The 21,969-nt window shown below is 53.7% G+C and overlaps 1 protein-coding gene across 2 annotated transcripts in view; it reads left to right on the forward strand.

Moving 5' to 3' along the window:
• The window catches only part of CDH4 (cadherin 4), a 646,231-nt gene that overhangs the window by 554,526 nt on the left and 69,736 nt on the right, over positions 1 to 21,969 (forward strand). The gene's annotated exons all lie outside the window — the stretch shown is intronic.

Raw genomic sequence — 21,969 nt, forward strand, 5'->3', positions numbered from 1 at the left:
GCTGAAGCAAATGGACAAGGACACTGGAGCCCCCTCGAGGGCGCAGATGTGGAGTGGGCGGCCAGCAGCGCGTGCTCCTAATACAGATACCACTGGCCTCTCTCCCCGAGACCCAGGATGCTATTTAAAGGTGCCTGGATTTTCCTGGCCTCTCTATCACAAATCAAACCTCCTATGTCTTACTTTTTAAAAAATCAATAGCAAAAGTCTTCCCAAAAGCACAACTGGCTTTGCCCATTAGGATAACAAAAGCAAATTGCAGAGCCGTGGCCTCACAGCTCCGAATGAGCCAAAGCCTGGAGAGCCCGACTGCCAGGGCATTTGCAGGGCTGGACACAGCTGGGCAGCAGGAGGACATGTTGACACCGGGACCCCAGAGTCAAGCCTTCTTCCCACTACTGAGCTTTTCCAGAACTATGTTGAGTTAAATGTCCACGGCTCTCAGAGCCCCTGGGGGGTTGGGAGTCTGTCTCTGGTCCCAGAACAAGCTGTCTCTGTGCAAAGGCCAGGACAGAGCTGGAGGTGCCACTGTCGAGCCCACCTCGGACACCCTTCGCACACCCGGGCCGGGCGGGGAGAGATGGTGTCCACGCAGCGTGTGGCTTGCTGCTGTAGGTGGCAGCCTCCCCAGGACTTGGAAATCATCTTTGCAATTCCATCTCTTCCATCAGTAAATTACAGTAATGGAAGGGTTCTACACAGTGCCTTTGTGGGATAAGGAAAAACTACCGCCAGAAATTAGTCATTATTCTCCGGAAGGACAGGCTAATGAAGGGTTTCAGATGCGCGTTCTAATGGAAAACAAATGGAAAGATGGGTTAAATATTGACTCAGCTCCAGAGGAACTTCGAAGACTTGGGGAGTTCATCTGGGGACATGATCGCGCGGATGTAGACCCGGGATCCATGAGGGTCCTGCATGTACCCCACACTCTCCCCCAGTCCCCCATGATCCCTGAGGGTCCTGCGTGTACCCCACACTCTCCCCCAGTCCCCCGGGATCCCTGAGGGTCCTGCGTGTACCCCACACTCTCCCCCAGTCCCCCAGGATCCATGAGGGTCCTGCGTGCACTCCACACTCTCCCCCAGTCCCCCGGGATCCACACTCTCCCCCAGTCCCCCGGGATCCCTGAGGGTCCTGCGTGCACCCCACACTCTCCCCCAGTCCCCCGGGATCCCTGAGGGTCCTGCGTGCACCCCACACTCTCCCCCAGTCCCCCGGGATCCCTGAGGGTCCTGCGTGCACCCCACACTCTCCCCCAGTCCCCCGGGATCCCTGAGGGTCCTGCGTGCACCCCACACTCTCCCCCAGTCCCCCGGGATCCCTGAGGGTCCTGCGTGCACCCCACACTCTCCCCCAGTCCCCCGGGATCCATGAGGGTCCTGCGTGCACCTCACACTCTCCCCCAGTCCCCCGGGATCCCTGAGGGTCCTGCGGGGTATGAGAGTCCTGTGTGCACCCCACACTCTCCCCCAGTCCCCCGGGATCCCTGAGGGTCCTGTGTGTACCCTACACTCTCCCCCAGTCCTTGGGAATCCCTGAGGGTCCTGCATGTACCCCACACTCTCCCCCAGTCCCCCAGAGTCCCTGAGGGTCCTGCGTGCACCCCACACTCTCCCCCAGTCCCTCAGAGTCCCTGAGGGTCCTGCGTGTACCCCACACTCTCCCCCAGTCCCCCCCCGGGATCCATGAGGGTCCTGCGTGCACCCCACACTCTCCCCCAGTCCCCCGGGATCCATGAGAGTCCTCTGTGCACCCCACACTCTCCCCCAGTCCCCCGGGATCCATGAGGGTCCTGTGTGCACCCCACACTCTCCCCCAGTCCCCTGGGATCCATGAGAGTCCTCTGTGCACCCCACACTCTCCCCCAGTCCCCCGGGATCCATGAGGGTCCTGCATGCACCCCAAACTCTCCCCCAGTCCCCCGGAATCCCTGAGGGTCCTGTGTGCACCCCACACCCTCCCCCAGTCCCCCGGGATCCATGAGGGTCCTGCATGTACCCCACACTCTCCCCCAGTCCCCCGGAATCCCTGAGGGTCCTGTGTGTACCCCACAGTCTTCCCCAGCCCCCTGGGATCCCAGAGGGTCCTGTGTGCACACCACATTCTTCCCCAGCCCCCCTGACTTCATGAAATCCCCTGGGACGATGCTGACCTGCCCTGCTGGGTGTGGCAGGTGCCGTGGCCTGCCCTTTTGTGGTTAGGGTGCAGAGTGAGACATCTTGTTAGTGAGCAGGACGCAGAGCCCACCCCAGGGCTCCCTGAGCAAGTGGACTATGACTGGAAAGTAGGTGGGGCTGGCAGTGCCGGCGTGGCCGCACCCCTGGCTGAGATGTGTTTCCAGAGTCTTCCCACCTTCCTTCTTTCTCCTCCAGAGGTCCTCTCTGCAGCCACCATGGCCTTGGAGGCCGAGAGCTTGTTCCTAAGCAGCCGGACAGCCCTGGGGATGAGGGGAGTGCGTCTTTCCCGAGTCCACAAGAGTCCCAGGGCGGGTTCTCACAGGTCTCACTGCCCTGCCCCCGCCCCTGCCCCTGCCCCTGAGGCTGCCCCCACACCCCTCCCCAGGGCAGGAGGCTGACAGCCTGTTGCACACAGCCAGGGGACGTCCTCCATCTTCATGCGTTCCGGCCGTCTGGGATCGTACGCAGGGCACACGTGTTCGCCATCGAGTAAGCCAGGCCTCCAGGAAGCGGCATTTCCACCGAGGCCTTTGGCCTGGGCTGCAGCAGGGACCCTAAGCCTCCTGCACTCGCTGGCGTGCCAGGGCGCTGCCGAGTGACCCACACACGTTTTCCACAAAGAAATCAAGGTTTGTTCATTTCAAGTTCCCCAGAAAGTGGAACCAACCAAAAAAAAAACTAAAGGTCCTCCTGAAACAACGGGAGAGCCGAGGATTTTTGCCCGATGCCCAGAGGGGCCTGAAGCCCACAGAGGTGACTGGGGACCTCCGGTGGGCAGGAGCTGGGGCCTGGCTTCACAGCCCTCACTCTGTCCACCCAGGCTTCGCCACTTCTGTCTGCTGTGCGCATTGGGCTTCCCGATGGGATTTCACTGGAAGAAATGTCTTCTAAAAAAATATTTTTATTTTGAGACAATTATAGAGTCTCATGCAGTTGTAGGAAATAAGACAGACAGATCCTGTGAGCCCTTCAGCCAGCCTCCCCCAAGGGTGACGTCCTGCAGAACCACAGTGCAAGACCACAGCCCCTATTCAGATCCCACCAGTTTTACCTGCATTCACTGGTGGGTCTTTCTGTGTGTCTGTGTCTGTGTGTCTCTGTGTCTGTATATCTATGTCTGTGTATGTGTATGCATCTGTGTGTCTGTCTCTGTGTCTGTGTGCCTCTGTGTGTGTGTCTCTGTATCTGTATATCTGTGTCTGTGTATGTGTATGCATCTCTGTGTCTGTGTCTGTATGTGTGTGTCTGTGTGTGTGTCTCTGCATCTGTGTGTGTCTGTGAGTGTCTATGTGTCTGTGTCTGTTGTCTGTATCTGTGTCTGTATCTGTGTGTGTCTGTGTCTCTGAGTGTCTGTGTGTCTGTCTCTGTGTGTCTGTATCTGTGTCTGTGTGTGTGTCTCTGTGTCTGTGTGTGTGTGTCTGTGTGTGTGTGTCTGTGTGTCTGTATCTGTGTCTGTATCTGTGTGTGTGTCTCTGTGTCTGTGTGTGTCTGTATCTCTGTGTGTGTGTCTGTGTCTGTGTCTCTGTGTGTGTGTCTCTGTGTCTATATATCTGTGTCTGTGTATGTGTATGCATCTGTGTGTCTGTGTCTGTGTCTGTATTTGTGTGTCTGTGTGTGTGTCTCTGTGTCTGTGTGTCTGTGTCTGTGTGTCTGTATCTGTGTGTGTCTGTGTCTCTGTGTCTGTGTGTCTGTGTGTGTGTCTCTGTCAGTGTGTGTGTGTCTGTGCCTATGTGTCTGTATCTATGTCTGTATCTGTGTGTGTGTCTCTGTGTCACTGTGTGTGTCTGTGTGTCTGTGTCTGTGTGTCTGTATCTGTGTCTGTATCTGTGTGTGTGTCTCTGTGTCTATGTGTGTGTCTGTGTGTCTGTGTCTGTGTCTGTATCTATGTCTGTATCTGTGTGTGTGTGTCTATGTGTGTATCTGTGTGTCTGTGTCTGTGTGTCTATATCTATGTCTGTATCTGTGTGTGTCTGTGTCTCTGTGTCTGTGTGTGTGTCTATGTGTGTTTGTGTCTGTGTCTGTGTGTCTGTATCTGTGTCTGTATCTGTGTGTGTCTGTGTGTATCTGTGTGTGTCTCTGTGTCAGTGTGTGTGTCTGTGTCTGTGTGTCTGTATCTGTGTGTGTCTGTGTGTGTCTGTGTCTGTGTATATCTGTGTCTATATCTGTGTGTGTGTCTCTGTGTCTGTGTCTGTGTGTCTGTATGTATCTGTGTGTGTGTGTCTGTGTCAGTGTGTGTGTGTCTGTGTCTGTGTGTCTATATCTGTGTCTGTATCTGTGTGTCTGTGTCTGTGTCAGTGTGTGTGTCTGTGTGTCTGTGTCTGTGTGTCTGTGACTGTGTCTGTATCTGTTTGTGTGTCTCTGTGTCTGTGTGCATGTCTGTGTGTCTGTGTCTGTGTCTATGTCTGTATCTGTATGTGTGTCTGTGTGTCTGTGTCTGTGTATCTGTATCTGTGTCTGTATCTGTGTGTGTGTCTGTGTGTGTCTGTGTGTCTGTGTGTGTATCTATGTCTGTATCTGTGTGTGTGTGTCTATGTGTGTGTCTGTGTGTCTGTGTCTGTATGTGTCTGTGTGTGTGTGTCTGTGTGTCTGTGTCTGTGTCTATATCTATGTCTGTATCTGTGTGTGTCTGTGTGTGTCTGTGTGTGTGTCTTTGTGTCTGTGTCTGTGTGTCTGTATCTGTGTGTGTGTGTCTGTGTGTCTGTGTCTGTGTGTATCTGTGTCTGTATCTGTGTGTGTCTCTGTGTCAGTGTGTGTGTCTGTGTCTGTGTCTGTGTGTCTGTATCTGTGTGTGTGTCTGTGTGTCTGTGTCTGTGTGTATCTGTGTCTATATCTGTGTGTGTCTCTGTGTCTGTGTGTGTGTCTGTATCTATGTATCTGCATGTGTGTGTCTCTGTGTCTGTGTGTGTCTGTGTATCTGTGTCTGTGTGTCTATATCTGTGTCTGTATCTGTGTGTCTGTGTCTGTGTCAGTGTGTGTGTGTCTGTGTGTCTGTGTCTGTGCCTGTATCTGTGTCTGTATCTGTGTGTGTCTCTGTGTCTGTGTGTGTGTCTGCATGTCTGTGTCTGTATCTATGTCTGTATCTGTGTGTGTGTGTCTGTGTGTCTGTAGTCTGTCTGTATCTGTGTCTGTATCTGTGTATCTGTGTCTCTGTGTTAGTGTGTGTGTCTGTGTGTCTGTATCTATGTCTGTATCTGTGTGTGTCTGTGTCTGTGTGTCAGTGTGCGTGTGTGTATCTGTGTGTCTGTGTCTGTATCTGTGTGTGTGTCTGTATCTGTGTGTGTGTGTCTCTGTGTCAGTGTGCATGTGTGTCTGTGTCCGTGTGTGTGTGTCTGTGTCTCTGTATCTGTGTGTCTGTGTCTCTGCAACTGTGTGTGTGTCTGTGTGTGTCTATGTCTGTATCTGTGTGTCTCTGTGTCTGTGTGTGTGTCTGTGTCTGTGTGTCTGTATCTGTGTCTATATCTGTGTGTGTGTCTCTGTGTCTGTTTGTATCTGTGTGTGTCTCTGTGTCAGTGTGTGTGTCTGTGTGTGTGCCTCCCATCAACGCTAACCTGTGGCAACTACTAGTCTATTTTCATCTCTGTAGTTTTGTCATTCTGAGAATACTGTAGAAATGGAATCACAGCCATGAGTTCCCTTTTGGGATTGGCTGTTTTCTTGCAGCATAATTCTCAGGATACACAGCCAGGTTGTATCCATAGCTCGTTCCTTCGTGGCCCGGAATTCCGTGGTCTGGGCGTATCACAATTTGTGAGCCATCCCGATTGATGGATGCTGGGTGGTTTCCACTCCGGGCCATCGTGAACTAAGCTGCTCTGAGCGCCCATTCACGGCAGGTCTTGTGTGAACGTAAGTTTCCGTTTCTCTAGAATGAATGCCCGGGAATGCAGTTGTGGGTCGTGTGGGAGCAGGCATTTGTTTTGGAAGGAACTTCCAAGTTCTCTGCTAGAGGGGCTGCGCCGGCTAACACGCACCCCACCCCTCCGAGAGGCCCAGTTTCTCTGCATCCTCTGCAGCGTGTGATGTTGTCATTGCTTTCAACGTTAGCCATTCCAGAGGTGCGTGCTGGCCCCGCATTGTGGTTTTGACACGTTTTTCCCTACTGGCAAACGATGTTGAGTGGTTTTCCTGTATTTATTTGCCACCAGTGTATCCTCTTTGGGGAAATGTCTCTTCACGCCTTTTGTCCATTCCTAACTAAATTATTATTTTACTGTTCAGTATTCAGGATTCTTTACGTATTCTAGATGCAAGTCTTGTGTTGGATATGCAGTTTGCAAATACTTCTCCCACTCAGTAACTTGTCTTCCATCCTCCTCCCGGGGTCTTTGCAAGCAAAAGTATTTAATTTGGATGAAGTCCAACTCGTCCACGCTTCCTCTTACGGAGCAGGCCTCGGTCTCCAGTCTCAGAATGCTTCCTCAATCCCTAGGTTCTGAAAATGCTTTTCTCTGGGTTTTCTAAAAGGTTTCTAGGTGTTTATTTTACACTAGGTCCATGATTCATGCTGAGTTAATTTGTATATAACATGTGAGATGTAGATCAGGTGTATTTTTGGCTCATTTCCATCTTTTCCATGACTACCCCAGCACCAGGCACTGCAAGGCTGTCCTCCCTCTGACATCTTTGTTGGGCGCGTGTGTGTGGGTCTGTTCCGAGGTCTGTTGGGCGCGTTTGTGTGGGTCTGTTCCTGGATCTGTTGGGCGCATTTGTGTGGGTCTGTTCCGAGGTCTGTTGGGCGCGTTTGTGCGGGTCTGTTCCTGGGTCTGTTGGGCGCGTTTGTGCGGGTCTGTCCCGAGGTCTGTTGGGCGCGTTTGTGCGGGTCTGTCCCGAGGTCTGTTGGGCGCGTTTGTGTGGGTCTGTTCCTGGGTCTGTTGGGCGCGTTTGTGTGGGTCTGTTCCGAGGTCTGTTGGGCGCGTTTGTGCGGGTCTGTCCCGAGGTCTGTTGGGCGCGTTTGTGTGGGTCTGTTCCTGGGTCTGTTGGGCGCGTTTGTGTGGGTCTGTTCCTGGGTCTGTTGGGCGCGTTTGTGTGGGTCTGTTCCTGGGTCTGTTGGGCGCGTTTGTGTGGGTCTGTCCCTGGGTCTGTTGGGCGCGTTTGTGTGGGTCTGTCCCGAGGTCTGTTGGGCGCGTTTGTGAGGGTCTGTCCCGAGGTCTGTTGGGCGCGTTTGTGCGGGTCTGTTCCTAGGTCTGTTGGGTGCGTTTGTGCGGGTCTGTCCTGAGGTCTGTTGGGCGCGTTTGTGTGGGTCTGTTCCTGGGTCTGTCGGGCACATTTGTGTGGGTCTGTTCCTGGGTCTGTTGGTCTGTGTGTCTCTTGCCAGTACCTCAGGATTCCCGTAGCTTCACTGCCAGCTTCACTGCCGGGTGGAGGGTGGCTTCGTGGACGGCGTGAGGTGGTCACGCCCTGGCCTTCACCTGCCTCCCTCTGCCAGGGCGGGGACATGCACATAGCACTGCCCATGCTCAGCCCCCTCCTCAGCAGGCAGTGGTTCTGCCACACTGCCCACGACAGTGCCATGTGACCACAGCATTGGGCGTGGCTCTGTGTGGCCCGGGTCAAGCTTCTTCCCGCTGCCTCACACATCATCAGTGAAAGGAAAACAAGGACGGCCCTGCCTCGTGGATGGGAAAAGTTAGGGACAGGCATCCATGTGGCTCCCCGCCGTGACGCTGTCACCGACAGTGTCATTATCTACAGCTGTAACACCATAATATGTCATAATGTCATCGTACATTCTGGCTCAAAATATCAGTTCATTTTCCTGACTCCACCAAAGTAATTTTGTCAGCTCGAACCTCTCTTAATAAATACAAGATAGGCCAGGCGCAGTGGCTCATGCCTGTAATCCTGGCACTTTGGGAGGTCAAGGCAGCTGGATCACCTGAGGTCGGGAGTTCAAGACCAGCCTGACCAACATGGAGAAACTCCATCTCTACTAAAAATACAAAATTAGCCAGGCATGGTGGCTAATGCCTGTAATCACGGCTGCTTGGGAGGCTGAAGCAGGAGAATCACTTGAACCCAGGAGGCGGAGGTTGCGGTGAGCCGAGATCGTGCCACTGCACTCTAGCCTGGGCAACAAGAGTGAAACTCTATCTCAATCAATCAATCAATAAAAATAAATACAAGACAACTTTGAGAACCACCTGTGTTCCAGATTCCTCAGAGCAACAAGGTCCTCGGGGTCTGTGCCCGGTCCCCCTGCTAGGCTGCCTGGTGGGCCCGCTCTTCCCTGAGGGCTGAGCTACACCTCAGATATGCCTATTTCTGAATTATCACAAATTCCAAATCAGCCATGTCCAAATGACGCAGTTTTCTAGCTGGGATAGGCCAACCACGGCTTTGCCTGAGGTCTGGTTCCCAGACGCTAGCCTGCGGGAAGGATTTGGGTGCCGGTGATTTATTAAGGACCTACCTGCTCCCAGGAGATGTCTGGGAGGGAGGAGGAGGTGCAGGATGCCCTGACCAGCAGAACCACACCTCAGAAAGGCCCCAACCCAAGGCAAGGCTCCTGGGCTCTGTACTGCCCCAGCGGGTCCTCGGGAGGGGAAGAGGCAGCCACTGAAAATGACGGCGACCACAAAGGGGTCTGTCCGGGTGGCATCCGGGCCCCTGCAGGGTCAGCTACAAGGCAAAGCTGCTTTCCCCTCCCCTCTGCAGTAATGGCCCCAGGCTGCCTTTCCCAAGGGCTCCTCCTGTGGGATCCTGGCATTTATATCCACAGAAAGACTCCATGAGACCCGCAGAGACCTGTGCTGAGAAACAGCCACCCCCTCCCCAGGGCAGAGAAGTGCCTGGGGGACCCTCTGGGGCTGTCTGCCTGCAGATCAGCGTGCAGCCCCCCAACCCCCAGGGTGCCTTTGGGTCTAAAATGCCTTGTTCTGTTCCTTTAAACTGGACCTTTTGAAAAGAGTGAGCAACAGATGAAAACTCACTGCTGCTGCCCTGACCTACAGCTCATGTGCCCGCCCAGCCTCAGCTGTCCGCTCTGCCTGGGCACAAGAACCATGCTGGACGTGGGCTCCGCTGGCCTCCACCAACGATCCCTGCTTCTCTGCACCCAGGGGCAGGGCCAGCAAGGAGCCTAGTGAAGTTCAATGTGGGAAGGACCCGCCTTCCGCTGAAGATGTGGCCGTGCAGTCATCACAGAGACGCTGTCCGTAGCACTCGTCCACTCTGCCGAGTGCCAGGCACTATCTTAAGTTCACCGCAGGAATCAGCTCGCTAAACACCACAGCAGCCCCAGGAAATGCTACCTTTATGTCCCCCACATACGACTGAGGAAGTGAAGGCACAGAACGGCAAAGACCCACCACAGCTGGCAGGGAAAGGCAGGACTCAGGCCGGCGGGCTGGCCTCTGAACACCCCCGCCAGCCACTGCAGACTGCCTCCCCTTCCCAGCCTGTGTGTCAGCAGCACCTTTGGCTGGAAGTCACAGAAAACTCAGCCACAGCAGCTGGAGCCAGTGGAGGCTCTGGTGAGAGCTCAAGGCGTCGGGCCGAGGCCTGTGTGGCAGCCACTCCCTTCTCAGTTCTTACCACGTGGTCTTGAGGTGGCTGCGGGGCCCCCAAGCATCACGCACACCATCGCACAGGAGGGAGGAGGGGGGTCGGTGTGTAGCCTAGGCAGGTTCCTGCAGGAAGAAGTCCCAGGTGGGTGTGTTGTTCCGTGGATAAGGTGGACATCAGAGCTGGGTGCTGCGGAGGGCTCTGGGTGGGAATGCATGAACCCCACCCTCCAGAAGACCCTTGTCCAGTTGAGGAATCCAGAGATACAAACGCTCCTCAGGGCACAGGCCTCGCACCTGGGGAAAGGCAGGGAAGCAAATGTCCAGGCCACTGTCAATGGGAAGAGCCTTTCCCTGCCCCCAGGCCCTGGCAAGCACTGTGCCCTCAGCCCGGAGCGCCGTCCCTCACCCTCTGCGCCGGCTCTTTCCGCCCGCAGCTCACACCCACTTCTGCACAGACGTCTGTCCCGGCCTCTCCCCCAGGGAGGCCCCTCCACACCCTGGGCGACCTCCCTCGACACCCAGCAAGTCACTCCAGTGGCTCTTGGTCTCCACCGCCGGGTTCAGTTCTGCGGCACAGAGACCCCACCTGCTTCCTCACCCCTGCGGTGGGGGCTGGAGGGAGGGCCCAGCCTCAGCCTGACCCCGAGGCCAGCTGGCAAGTGTCGATGACACCTCAGATGTGTCCCGGCGCTAGTTCCTGGTGCTCCCAAGGTGTTCGGGGATTCATTCTGTGAGATGGGCAGGAGTCCGTGGGACCTCCTGGGGGGTCCTTGACAGACAGGTGGGGTCCACACAGGTGTAGAGGGAGGCAGATGTCAGCCAGGCCTGCAGTGAGGCCAGGCATCTCGCCCAGGGCAGGAGGGCAGTGGACAGCCGGCCTGGCACCCTCCTGCAGGGTCCCCTGGACCCCTCACTCCCTGTCACTGCCCAGTGACTGTTTTCTGCTGCTGTCCCTCACAGCCCCAGAGGGCGAGCACTCAGGGCCCAGGAACTCACCAGGCTCTCGGCATTTCTCAAGCTGCCCAGGGAAAGAGACACCTCCATATTGATGATTTTTTTAACTAAAAAGGGCTCTAATCGGAGGGCGCTACTCCCTCTAACTCCTTGTAACTGTGTGGGGGCCTATATCATAAGTTTTGAAATTAATGTCATTTTAAAATATTAAAAAGCGGGGAAATCTACATGCTGCAAATGAAGTCAGAGAAACCTTCATCTATACAGCACTGAGCTCTTGCTTAAATAGATTATTCTATTAGTGGCCCCGTTTATTTATTTATTTTATTTCTGTGCCAGTGGAAGTCCCCCTAAGGTTAATGCACAGATGGCACTAGATACTTGAAAGTCGTCTGAATATTAAGAATTTAAATCTCTAGCCTCAGTGATTTAAGCAGAAAGCCAATTATGGGGCTGAATTAGTTTTCAAATTAAACTGCAACTGAAGGCTTGTGAAATTAATCCTTTAAGGCGCGTGGCAGCGTTGGTACATGAATTCCGAGAAAGAGCAGCCTCCGACGTCTCCCCCTTTACCTGTTAGCATGATTCATAAGGAGGTGGCCGGCATCTCCTGCGTGAAAGACAAGGCTGCCCTCAGCTGCAGCCAGGGAGGGGAAGCTGTCCCAGCTCACTGCTTTGCTGATGGGGAAATATTCAGGTCTCTCTACTGGGGGAGGAAGAGGAGAAAGGGGCCTCCAGCGAGAGCCTTCGAAAGACAGCTTCCTTCTTGTTCTCAAAGCCCACGGGACAGAAGAGCTCACCAGGGCACCCCAGGTTAGCACAGATGCCACCGGGTGACCATTCCTCGGCTGAGGGCACAGGTGAGGGACCACTGGCCACATCTTTCCTTCGGGGAGCCTGGTTTCTGCAGATTTACAGCCTCTGTGACATGGGGCCCCGCAGGGCTCACACTTGAGAATGGCCCAGATCCCGCATCACTGGAGAAGCTCGAAGGTCAGTGGGGACACAGGAGTCCAGGTTCCCACCTTCCCAGATGCCGGAACCAGCCCTGCTCACAGCACAGGAAGGAGGCCAGACGGACAGGGCCGCTCCGGGTGCAGAGGAGGAGCCGAGGCTCCCAGAGGTGAATTGAGGGTGCAGAGCCGCAAGGCTGGGAGGGCCTGCCCTCGTGCTGAGCCCCGCCTGGCCTCCAGAGTCACCCAGGGCATGGAAACTCCTGTGGATGGAAAGAGGCCCTGTCTCCTCCCGGCCTTGCCAGAGGGGGTTTCCGGGCACTGCCTGCCTCAGCTTCAGCTTAGCCTGTGGGTGGGTGGACTACAGCCCCTCCAGTTCATGTCCACCCAGAACTTCAGAATGTTACCTGATTTAAAAATAGTTCTCTGCAGACATTTTGTCAAGATGAGGCCAGTAGGGTGGGCCCTGAATCCAATGACTGTTTTCCTTATAACAAAAGGACAAGACGCAGGGCTGGGCCCAGGATGGTGGAGGCAGAGGCTGGAGTGACAGGGCCACAAGCCCAGGGACACCCAAGATGGACGGCACTCTCACCCCAGGAGCTGGAAGGGCCGGGCAGGACTGCTGGCGCTGAGCCCTGTGTGCTGGCGTGCCTCCCAGCCTCTGGAGCTGATGGGGCTGGTTTTGTTTCTTCACGCCGCCCATCTGCAGTGCTTTGGCACAGCAGCCCAGGAGACCAATGCAGTCCCCTTTGGGGAAAAGCCTGAGGGCCCCCCTGGGTGTCACCTACTTCCTTCCCCGTGCAGTCAGAAACCCCACCCATCAAACATCCCTGCCACTTGGAGCCTGTAGGGAACTCAGTGCATGCCCCCAGAAACTCAAGAAAACTCATTGCTGGGGAGGGCCACGTGACCCAGGACACGGAGGCCACGTCTGCTGATCCCAGGACCCTGAAGCAGCCGCCGTGGCTCAGGGACTCCAGACACGAGGGCCACATGGATCAGTGAGGTCAGGGGGACGGCGGCTCCCTCTCCAGGACACACTCACTCACTCCCAGAGCCAAGCCCTCCCAGCGCAGACGGCAACCATGAGAGGACGGAGGGGAGGCGGCCCCAGCCTGCTGGGCAGTCCTTCATGAGGCAAACCTGATTGTCTCCACCCACATTCCCTCCTGAACCCACTGACAAAGAGCCCTGGCGAGTTCACTGGGGCCTCCCAGGGCAAGGCCAAGCACACCAGTTGTCCTGTTACCTTGACCCCTGGCTGGGGTCCTCTCTAGGGCTGCACAGTGGTGCTCTCCAGCTCCATCATCCACCCAGGCCCTGGCTTTCTGTCCGGTCCTCTGTGCAGCAGAGCTCCAGGGTTCTATGCCACCCCTGGAGGATGTTCTGCCTCCATCCATCCCGAGTGGCTTCAAGGCAGTCTCATCACTTTCAATCTGTGTATGCCCAGACCTCATGCCCTGACACCTGCCTGGCCTCTCCCTGTGCTCCCACCCCTGCCCCTGGCCCCCAGCAGCTCTGCCAGGCACCCCTCCCAGCCGTCCTGAATCCCACACTGCACCCAGCAGAAGGCAGTGAGCTAACTTCCTGGACTGGTTAGTGTAGCTGATGGACTGACTTCCCAAGATGGTTAGTGTAGGTGATGGACTGACTTCCCGGGATGGTTAGTGTAGGTGATGGACTGACTTCCTGGGATGGTTAGTGTAGGTGATGGACTGACTTCCCACGATGGTTAGTGTAGCTGATGGACTGACTTCCCGGGCTGGTTAGTGTAGGTGTGGACTGACTACCCAGGATGGTTAGCGTAGGTGATGGACTGACTTCCCGCGATGGTTAGCATAGGTGATGGACTGACTTCCCGGGATGGTTAGTGTAGGTGATGGACTGACTTCCCAAGATGGTTAGTGCAGGTGATGGACTGACTTCCCGCGATGGTTAGTGCAGGTGATGGACTGACTTCCCGGGATGGTTAGTGTAGGTGGATGGACTGACTTCCCGGGATGGTTAGTGTAGGTGATGGACTGACTTCCCGGGATGGTTAGTGTAGGTGATGGACTGACTTCCCGGGATGGTTAGTGTAGGTGATGGACTGACTTCCCAAGATGGTTAGTGCAGGTGATGGACTGACTTCCCGGGATGGTTAGTGTAGGTGATGGACTGACTTCCCGCGATGGTTAGCGTAGGTGATGGACTGACTTCCTGCGATGGTTAGTGTAGGTGATGGACTGACTTCCCGGGATGGTTAGTGTAGGTGGATGGACTGACTTCCCGGGATGGTTAGTGTAGCTGATGGACTGACTTCCCGCGATGGTTAGTGTAGGTGATGGACTGACTTCCCGGGATGGTTAGTGTAGGTGATGGACTGACTTCCCGGGATGGTTAGTGTAGGTGGATGGACTGACTTCCCGGGATGGTTAGTGTAGGTGATGGACTGACTTCCCGGGATGGTTAGTGTAGGTGATGGACTGACTTCCCGGGATGGTTAGTGTAGCTGATGGACTGACTTCCCAAGATGGTTAGTGTAGCTGATGGACTGACTTCCCGGGATGGTTAGTGTAGGTGATGGACTGACTTCCCGCGATGGTTAGCATAGGTGATGGACTGACTTCCCGGGATGGTTAGTGTAGGTGATGGACTGACTTCCCAAGATGGTTAGTGCAGGTGATGGACTGACTTCCCGGGATGGTTAGTGTAGGTGATGGACTGACTTCCCAAGATGGTTAGTGCAGGTGATGGACTGACTTCCCGCGATGGTTAGTGCAGGTGATGGACTGACTTCCCGGGATGGTTAGTGTAGGTGGATGGACTGACATCCCGGGATGGTTAGTGTAGGTGATGGACTGACTTCCCGGGATGGTTAGTGTAGGTGATGGACTGACTTCACGGGATGGTTAGTGTAGGTGATGGACTGACTTCCCAAGATGGTTAGTGCAGGTGATGGACTGACTTCCCGGGATGGTTAGTGTAGGTGGATGGACTGACTTCCCGGGATGGTTAGTGTAGGTGATGGACTGACTTCCCGGGATGGTTAGTGTAGGTGATGGACTGACTTCCCGGGATGGTTAGTGTAGGTGATGGACTGACTTCCCAAGATGGTTAGTGCAGGTGATGGACTGACTTCCCGGGATGGTTAGTGTAGGTGATGGACTGACTTCCCGCGATGGTTAGCATAGGTGATGGACTGACTTCCTGCGATGGTTAGTGTAGGTGATGGACTGACTTCCCGGGATGGTTAGTGTAGGTGGATGGACTGACTTCCCGGGATGGTTAGTGTAGCTGATGGACTGACTTCCCGCGATGGTTAGTGTAGGTGATGGACTGACTTCCCGGGATGGTTAGTGTAGGTGATGGACTGACTTCCCGGGATGGTTAGTGTAGGTGGATGGACTGACTTCCCGGGATGGTTAGTGTAGGTGATGGACTGACTTCCCGGGATGGTTAGTGTAGGTGATGGACTGACTTCCCGGGATGGTTAGTGTAGCTGATGGACTGACTTCCCAAGATGGTTAGTGTAGCTGATGGACTGACTTCCCGGGATGGTTAGTGTAGGTGATGGACTGACTTCCCGCGATGGTTAGTGTAGGTGATGGACTGACTTCCCGGGATGGTTAGTGTAGCTGATGGACTGACTTCCCGCGATGGTTAGTGTAGGTGATGGACTGGTAGTGTAGGTGATGGACTGGCTTCCCGGGCTGGTTAGTGTAGGTGATGGACTGACTTCCCAAGATGGTTAGTGTAGGTGATGGACTGACTTCCTGGGATGGTTAATGTAGGTGAAGGACTGACTTCCCAAGATGGTTAGTGTAGCTGATGGACTGACTTCCCGAGATGGTTAGTGTAGGTGATGGACTGACTTCCCAAGATGGTTAGTGTAGCTGATGGACTGACTTCCCGGGATGGTTAGTGTAGGTTATGGACTGAATACCCGGGATTGTTAGTGTAGGTGATGGACTGACTTCCCGCGATGGTTAGTGTAGGTGATGGACTGACTTCCCGGGATGGTTAGTGTAGGTGATGGACTGACTTCCCGGGATGGTTAGTGTAGGTGATGGACTGACTTCCCGGGATGGTTAGTGTAGGTGATGGACTGACTTCACGGGATGGTTAGTGTAGCTGATGGACTGACTTCCCAAGATGGTTAGTGTAGGTGATGGACTGACTTCACGGGATGGTTAGTGTAGCTGATGGACTGACTTCCCAAGATGGTTAGTGTAGGTGATGGACTGGTAGTGTAGGTGATGGACTGGCTTCCCGGGATGATTAGTGTAGGTGATGGACTGACTTCCCAAGATGGTTAGTGTAGGTGATGGACTGACTTCCTGGGATGGTTAATGTAGGTGAAGGACTGACTTCCCAAGATGGTTAGTGTAGGTGATGGACTGACTTCCCGGGATGGTTAGTGTAGGTGATGGACTGACTTCACGGGATGGTTAGTGTAGCTGATGGACTGACTTCCCAAGATGGTTAGTGTAGGTGATGGACTGGTAGTGTAGGTGATGGACTGGCTTCCCGGGATGATTAGTGTAGGTGATGGACTGACTTCCCAAGATGGTTAGTGTAGGTGATGGACTGACTTCCTGGGATGGTTAATGTAGGTGAAGGACTGACTTCCCAAGATGGTTAGTGTAGGTGATGGACTGACTTCCCGGGATGGTTAGTGTAGGTGATGGACTGACTTCCCGCGATGGTTAGTGTAGGTGATGGACTGACTTCCCGGGATGGTTAGTGTAGGTGATGGACTGACTTCCCGCGATGGTTAGTGTAGGTGATGGACTGACTTCCCGGGATGGTTAGTGTAGGTGATGGACTGACTTCCCAGGATGGTTAGTGTAGCTGATGGACTGACTTCCCGCGATGGTTAGTGTAGCTGATGGACTGACTTCCCGGGATGGTTAGTGTAGGTGATGGACTGACTTCCTGGGATGGTTAGTGTAGGTGATGGACTGACTTCCCGGGATGGTTAGTGTAGGTGATGGACTTACTTCCCGGGGTGGTTAGTGTAGCTGATGGACTGACTTCCCGGGATGGTTAGTGTAGGTGATGGACTGGTTTCCTGGGCTGTTTACTGTAGATAATGGCTGACTACCTGAGATACTTAGTGTAGATAATAGCTGCCTTCCTGAGTGGTTAGTGTAGATAATGGCTGTCTTCCTGGCTGGTTAGTGTAGATGATAAGCTGACTTCCCTGACTGGTTACTGTATATGACAGCTGGCTTCCTGTCTGGTTAATGTAGATGATACCTGGCTTCCTGGCTGGTTTGTTTATGTAATGGGTTAATTTCCTGGCCTGCTTAGTGTAGATAATGCCTGTCTTCCTTGCTGGCTAGTGTGGACGATGGGCTCGCTTCCTGGCTGGTTAGTGTAGGTGATAGCTCGATTCCTGGCTGGTTAGTGTAGGTGATAGCTCACTTCCTGGCTGGTTAGTGTGATGATAGCTCGCTTCCTGGCTGGTTAGTGTAGGTGATAGCTCAATTCCTGGCTGGTTAGTGTAGGTGATAGGTCACTTCCTGGCTGGTTATTGTGATGATAGCTCACTTCCTGGCTGGTTAGTGTGATGATAGCTGGCTTCCTAGCTGGTTAGTGTAGGTGATAACTCGCTTCCTGGCTGGTTAGTGTGATGATAGCTCACTTCCTAGCTGGTTAGTGTGATGATAGCTCGCTTCCTGGCTGGTTAGTGTGAAGATAGCTGTCTTCCTGGCTGGTTAGTGTGATGATAGCTCGATTCCTGGCTGGTTAGTGTGATGATAGCTCACTTCCTGGCTGGTTAGTGTGATGATAGCTCGATTCCTGGCTGGTTAGTGTGATGATAGCTCACTTCCTGGCTGGTTAGTGTGATGATAGCTCGATTCCTAGCTGGTTAGTGTGATGATAGCTGGCTTCCTGGCTGGTTAGTGTGATGATAGCTCACTTCCTGGCTGGTTAGTGTGATGATAGCTCAATTCCTAGCTGGTTAGTGTGATGATAGCTCACTTCCTGGCTGGTTAGTGTGATGATAGCTCACTTCCTGGCTGGTTAGTGTGATGATAGGTGTCTTCCTGACTGGTTAGTGTGATGATAGCTGTCTTCCTGGCTGGTTAGTGTGATGATAGCTGTCTTCCTGGCTGGTTAGTGTGACGATAGCTTGCTTCCTGGCTGGTTAGTGTGACGATAGCTGGCTTCCTGGCTGGTTAGTGTGATGATAGCTGGCTTCCTGGCTGGTTAGTGTGATGATAGCTGTCTTCCTGGCTGGTTAGTGTGATGATAGCTCGCCTCCTGGCTGGTTAGTGTGATGATAGCTGTCTTCCTGGCTGGTTAGTGTGATGATAGCTGTCTTCCTGGCTGGTTAGTGTGATGATAGCTCGCCTCCTGGCTGGTTAGTGTGATGATAGCTGTCTTCCTGGCTGGTTAGTGTGATGATAGCTGTCTTCCTGGCTGGTTAGTGTGATGATAGCTCACTTCCTGGCTGGTTAGTGTGATGATAGCTGTCTTCCTGGCTGGTTAGTGTGATGATAGCTGTCTTCCTGGCTGGTTAGTGTGATGATAGCTGTCTTCCTGGCTGGTTAGTGTGATGATAGCTGTCTTCCTGGCTGGTTAGTGTGATGATAGCTGTCTTCCTGGCTGGTTAGTGTGATGATAGCTGTCTTCCTGGCTGGTTAGTGTGATGATAGCTCGATTCCTGGCTGGTTAGTGTAGTAATGGATTAGTTTCCTAGGCTGCTTACTGCAGGTGTGGTCAGAATCCTATTTTTATATTTGGTCAAGTCATTGCTCATGTTTATATTGAACATCTTAGTAACATCTGGGATCACACAGTACACTGTCACCACCAGGATCCTGGCACTGAGGTCACCAAGGGACAGAAGTTTCCTACCCAGAGGACCCTTGGTTGCCACATAGTGGCCCCACCACCCCCTGACATGGAGGATTTTGTTTATGAGCTTCAGCCACTGGGATATACACGACATCAGTCTCAGTGCTTGGCACAGAGCGGATGTTCAGTAAGTGTTTGTTCCAGGCTCCACTCTGCTCTCAGAAACGACGTCCAGCTTAGACAGCCAGGGTTTTCCACACCTACGATTTTCTCCTTAGGATAAACTCCTAGCGGTGGATTTGCTGAGCGGGCACATTTTGAAGGGTTTTGTGTATGCACAGCCAAACCGCCTCCAAGAAGCTGAGGCCACCCCCTCCCCCCAAAAGCCGTGGAGGGTGTCAGCTGCCCTCTGTGTCATCGCTATTAGGTACCATCATTATTTCAAAGTAGCTTTTGCACATTTGGCATGTGGAAAACATCTTGCTTCCATTTCTTTGATCAATAATAAAGTTGGTTTTAAAAAGAAGGAGAAGCAGCAGAAAGCCTGTCTATGTTAAAGATGTAGGATCCTGCCCCTCTGGCAAGAGGGCTGCACCTGGCATTCCAGCAGGTGTGTTGGGTGTGGCACCATCGGTGCCGTCTGCATTGTGCCCTCAGTTTCCCAGTGAGCATGTGCTGGTTACCATGAGTGTGTTTAATTTCTGCATCCAGAAAAGAATTCTCAAAAGTGTGTGATTTGGCTTTATAAAGCAGACTCCTGAGTGTGACAAGAAAAAAAGGTAGACGCTCACGTGTAGCATGATTTTGTAGTTAGCTGGAAAGCAATGAGCAGTTCTTGGTGCCAGAGAGTGGGATCCTGAACCACCCCCCAAGAAGGGGCCCTGCCATCCACCCTTTCCCGGGAAAAGAACGATGCAGATGGCTGGGATGGGTTCTTGAGAGCAGTGTCCATCCTCAGGGGGCATCCAGTGAGGAGCCAGCAGGAGAGAGAGGGATGCAGGCTACCTTCCAGGTGCACATGCACACACACCTGTTTCCAGAACACTCGCTGTGGGCGCATGCACGTTTGACTCTGAGCCTGGGATTTTGACGCCCTGCTCACCCTTCCTCAAACACTAACACCCTGGCGGTCCAGTCCAGGTGCTGTGTTGGAAGCAGTGGACCTCCTTTCAAAAAGCTTATGATATGCCGGGTGCAGTGGCTCATGCCTGTAATCCCAACACTTTGGGAGTCTGAGGTGGGTGGATCACTTGAGCTCAGAAGTTCAAGACCAGACTGACCAACATGGAGAAACCCCATCTCTACTAAAAATACAAAAATTTGTCAGGTGTAGTGGTGCACACCTGTGATCTCAGCTACTTGAGAGGCTGAGGCAGAAGAATTGCTTGAACCTGGGAGGTGAAGGCTGCAGTGAACCAAGATCATGCCACTGCACTCCAGCCTGGGTGACAGAGCAAAACTCTGTCAAAAAAAAAAAAAGAGAGTGAGCACTTATGATAAAATTGGGCCCAAGTAAAGGGGGGGATTCCTGGGTGCTCATTACATTTCCTCGTCCCCACAGGTCCTTCCTCCTGTGCCCTGGAGCTGGCCAACAGCTCTAAGTGCAGGATTTGCATCCTGAGGCAGGAGGTAGGCAGAGGAGGGCACCGTGGCACTGGTTTAAAGCCTCTTCTGTCTTGAGTTAATGAAGAGCTAATGTGATAAGAGCCACTACGAGCTTCTAATGAGCAGTCCTTACCATGGGGGAGGGGTGTTGAACTAAGGCGACTCACAAGGAACGACGCACCTGCCACAGTGAGCTGAGTTCCAATGACTTGGGCCATCTCAGCATGTCCAGGCTCTTCTCTGTGAGGAAGACATTCTGTTTTTGCAAAAACTCAACCAAATGGAAATGGGGATAGTTTTGCCTGCATCAAATGTGAGGGGTACAATTATTTTTAACCAAAAAGCAGGCAGAGACTTGGACGCCTGATCAATGTCCGATTAGTGCTTGGTTAATGAGCATAAACCGTGGAATGGATCAGCCCCTCAAGTCAGACACGTGGAATTTCTGCGCTGGAGGACTCTGCGGTGTGGGTCAGGGCCACCAGCTCATCCCATGGTGGGGGTGTGGAAGGGGTTCGTCCATGCCAGAACTGCTTCCTGGGGCAGGCATCCTGGGGCTCTCTGTATTCCCTTTACAGGGACATGGGAATGCTGTAGATGGGAGGGAATTTAGTCCAAGAGGACACTTTACAGCCGTCGGCCTGGGCAAGACCTCTGAGAGTTCAGAGGGAGGCAGCTGGGTCGGTTCCTGCCGCAGAGGCCAGCTTCTAATGGGGCAGGGCCGAAAAGGGGTGAGAGGCACAGACAGCCTGGGAGGTGGGGACCCAGACAGCCCCACAGTATGCAGGGTCATAGGCGATGGGGGGAAGGACCAGCGCCTCAGCTCCCAAACGCACAATGGGCCATAACCCTGCTGTTGTCAGCCCTAAGGCAAACCAGGCGGGTGTCCCTCCATGCTGGCTGGGTGTCCCCTTCACACTGGGAGGGTGTCCCTCCATGTCAGATGGGTGTCCTCTATGCCAGGTGGGTGTCCCTCCACGCCAGGTGGGTGTCCGTCTATGCCAGGTGGGTGTCCCTCCATGCCAGATGGGTGTCCCTCTATGCCAGGTGGGTGTCCCTCCATGTCAGATGGGTGTCCCTCTATGCCAGGTGGGTGTCCCTCTATGCCAGGTGGGTGTCCCTCCATGCCAGATGGGTGTCCCTCTATGCCAGGTGGGTGTCCCTCCATGCCAGATGGGTGTCCTCTATGCCAGGTGGGTGTCCCTCCATGCCAGGTGAGTGTCCCTCCACGATGGCCAGCCTTTCCTCCTGTGCTGGGACTGCCTCTCCTCTTGTCACCTGGTTTCCCCACCATGTATTCCAAGGCAGAGGGCAGGAAATGGGGAGCTCTGAGCACACATGGGGAAGCCCCATCCCAGCCGTGCACACCTGCCACCCACTGAGCCAAACCCCCAGCCATGGCACCTGCAGCTCACAGGCTGAGGTGGACACACAAAGTCTCTAGACCTGTCAAGTGCCTTCAAGAAGCTCAATTTATTGAATGCAGGACTGACCTTTATTCTGAGACTACGCCTTTCCTATGATTTTGGTGGTAAAATACTATTTTCCTTTCCTGAAACATTTGAGCTAGATGTATACTTTAAATCCTTCCCTTGGTAGAACTAGAAGTTGGCAACCCTATATTGGTTCCCCTGTATTTTTAAAAACCAATGTTGTCCCTGAAATCCAAAAAAAACAGAGTGTACAGCAGGGGTCAGCAAACCAGCAGCCAAACCCAGGCCAGCACGTGCTGCTGTGAATGGTTTGATGGGAACGCAGTTGTGCCCATTGCTGAACGTATCCCCTCGGGCTGCTTCTATGCAGGGTTGAGGAGCTGTGACAGAGAATGTGTGAGCAGCAAAGCCACAATATGAACCGTCCAGCCCTTTACAGAAAGTACCTGCTGGACCCTGGAGGACCGTGCAGCTGGTTTATACAAGTAATATTCCTTAGGTGTACCAGTATATTTCTCCTTTATATAAACATTATGTATATGTATAT

Source organism: Aotus nancymaae, unplaced genomic scaffold (genome assembly GCF_030222135.1).
Source record: "Aotus nancymaae isolate 86718 unplaced genomic scaffold, 86718_ANA_hifiasm-v0.15.2.pri h1tg000029l, whole genome shotgun sequence".
NCBI classification, from domain to species: Eukaryota; Metazoa; Chordata; class Mammalia; order Primates; family Aotidae; genus Aotus; species Aotus nancymaae.